At 37.8% G+C, this 3,279-nt stretch overlaps 1 pseudogene; it reads left to right on the top strand.

Annotated features, from left to right (window-relative positions):
• Window positions 1-533: 533 nt before the first annotated feature.
• LOC120396734 lies at window positions 534-2,287 on the top strand (annotated as a pseudogene).
• The last annotated feature ends 992 nt before the right edge of the window (window positions 2,288-3,279 follow it).

Raw genomic sequence — 3,279 nt, 5'->3', positions numbered from 1 at the left:
ACCCTTCTGATACTATAATTTAACAAAACTCTTTTTCCAGTTATTGATAGATCTCGTATTGAATATCATGGCGTAAAGAGAACATGGCACGCAAGCATGTTGACGTCTACTCCTTTCGGGCACGTTTCAGTTAGTGATGCTGTACCGCTTCTCCTTGAGGCTGCACTAACTGCAGTGGTATGCACACACCATTCTCCTTATGCCATGTTGAATATAACATATAATATAATGTTATATTCACCATGTTGAATATAATATATTCAAACCTGTAGGTCTTTACTGTGTGTGTGATAAGCATAACTAAACTAGCTTCACTCGAAACAATATAAATATTTGTGACAAAGAAAATTTGACAAAAATCAGAAATAAATGAGCAAAATATTGTGACACTTCAAAAGGAGGATGAACTATCACAGTCTTTTGTTGCTGAAAAATCTGTTAGTACTAGTGAGTTATCCAAGGTGAAAGAATTTCCACTGAAGTATATCAAAAAACAAGAAGAAGCAGGTGCTAAAAGACTGAAATGAAAATATTATGAAAGTTATCTTTCGGTTTTACGTGTGTTGGAAATAAAGATGTTCCTGATCCGCAGTGCGTCATGTGCAACAAAATACCAGCAAACAGTTCATTGGCTCCTGCTAAACTTCGTAGGTATTTGGAAACCAAGCATGCTGAATACAAAGACAAAGATATAAGTTTTTTCAAGTGAAAGTGTGACTCACTTGGAAATTGTAAACGTTCGATGATTAACATTGCTAAAACAGGTAACAAAAGTGCAACAGAGGCATCTTATTGAATAAGTTACCATATAGCACTTGCCGGAGAAGCTCAGACTATTGTAGAAATGCTTATTAAGCCTTGTGCAAAAGATATTGTAACGTGCATGTTAAGCGAGCAGTCTGGTAAAAAAAATGATGCTGTACAGTTGTCAAATAATACTGTTGCACACCATATTAAAGATCTTGCCGATGACATAGAAAAAGAGCTAGTTTGCCAACTGAAAATTTGCCATGAGTATTCATTGCAGCTAGATGAGTCCACTGACATTTCAGGACTTGCTGTGCTACTAGTATTTGTCCGATATAGATTTAATAGTATTATTGAAGAGGACCTGCTCTTATGTGAATCTCTGCAAAGCAACACAACTGGAGAAGAAATATTCAACTGCATCAACAATTTTATCAGAAAGCATGAAATTATTTGGGGAAAATGTATTGATGTATGTACTGATGGTGCTCGGGCAATGATCGGGAAGATGAAGGGAGCTGTAACTCGAATCATAAGTATGGCAGAAGAAAGCACTAAGAGCCACTGTGTTCTACACAGACAAGCACTTGCAGTTAAAAAAAATACCAGCATATCTGAAAATTGTGCTCGATGTAGCAGTACAAATGATCAATTTTGTCAAATCTCAACCACTTCAGTCCAGGTTATTTAAAATTTTGTGTGAGGAAATGGGTAGTCAGCACAAAGTGCTTCTTTTACATACAGAAGTGAGGTGGCTATCCAGAGGAAAAGTGCTTGTGTGGCTTTTTGAGCTTTGTAGTGAACTACTGGTATTCTTCACTTCAGATAATTCAGGACGAAAATTTAATGACTGTCTGACAAATTCCTCATGGCTAATGAGACTTGCATATCTTACAGATATTTTTGCAAAATTAAATTAAATTAATCTGTTACTGCAAGGAAAGAATGTGACCATTTTTACTACAACAGATAAAATTTCATCATTAAAAAAGAAACTGGAATTCTGGGCATCTTCTGTAGAACAGAATAACTTCGACTGCTTCCCTACATTACATGAATTTCTGACTGAAATAAATTCTATAGTTCATGAAGAAGTTTCCAGCACCATTGTACAGCACTTATGTGAGTTGCAGGCCTTTATATTAGAATATTTTCCTACAACTACTGATGATAATGCTTGGGTTCAAAATCCATTAGTAATTACAGCCAAACCAGTCAGCTTTACTGTGCAAGATTATGGAAGCCTAATTGACTTAATTTCTGACTCTGATCTGAAACAAAAGTTTAAGGATCTTCCGCTGAATAATTTTTGGAGCAGCCTAATAGAAGAGTACCCTAATGTGGCTAAACGTGCAGTTCGAGTGCTCTTTCCTTTTGCTACAACTTATTTGTGTGAGATTTTCATATTATACTGCAACAAAAAACAAAATATAGGAATAGACTTGATGCTGCACCTCACATGAGGAGTCAACTTTCCAGCATTATTCCTAATATTAAGCGAATTTGTGATAGAAAAACGCAGAAACACCAATCCCATTAAATCCAAATTTGTATTTCTGTTTATAAAATAGATTTTCCTAGTAAAAATCTAATTTGTTTGGTGTTTGTGTATATATAAAAACGGGGGGGGGGGGAGCTAAGTAGAACATTGTTTTTAATTTTGACTCTTGCACTTGATTTTTGTACTACTTTATATGAGCTTTCCAGTTAGAAATTGTTAATTCAAGTAATTTTAAATTTGTATTTTTGCTTTGTTTTATAAAATAAAATATATTTGAGCATAAATAATGCATTTTTTTATTTGAAAAGCAAATGACTACAAAATAATATTATAAATGTTCCGTAATAGGCTAAAAAGTGTTCAGTGGCCAAAAAAGTTTGGGAAACACTGGTGTAGATGTTACAGCAGGCTATGAAGCCTGCGGGGGAGGGAGGGAGGGGATTAGGCCACTTCCCCACTGGGGAGACCAGGCCCACCCGCTACTCTGGGTCCCTACAAATAGCAGGGGCCCTACAAATAGCAGCCACATGCTGCTTTCTTTAGTAGTTGCTGGTGCTGCATTCCCTGGGCTGCTTCCCACTCTGTCCCATCATCTTCTTGATTTCTGTTACCCTGCTCAAACAGGTATGTCCCAGGCCTCCAGGCCTGGAGAGCTTTACAGTCTTATCCCTGCTTGAAAAGGGTTTCTCCCCAGTCTCTTTACCTGTGGAGTTTCACCAATGTCTTGTCCTTCTTCACCCTTATGGTCCCAGCTAGCAACTGATCTGCTCAGGCCCTGCAACTCCTTTTAACTGAGCATGCTGTGCTCTGTTAGGCTGCAGGGAAGCAGCCTTTCTAGGCAGGCCTGGAGGACCCACCTTCACAGCTCCTTTTCTGGGACAGGGTATGATAGGACCATGAGGCCACCAGCAGGGGAAGGGTCTGTAAGGGCCCAGTACATCCCATCATATCAAGATACAGAAAAGGGGGAAACAGCTGAAGCACTTTAAATAGGGAATTAAGTACCACTTTCATTTTAATAATATTTTTAT

The sequence above is a fragment of the Mauremys reevesii genome, linkage group 2 (assembly GCF_016161935.1).
Source record: "Mauremys reevesii isolate NIE-2019 linkage group 2, ASM1616193v1, whole genome shotgun sequence".
In the NCBI taxonomy this organism is placed as follows: domain Eukaryota; kingdom Metazoa; phylum Chordata; order Testudines; family Geoemydidae; genus Mauremys; species Mauremys reevesii.
This window is presented reverse-complemented; position numbering and strand designations above follow the sequence as displayed.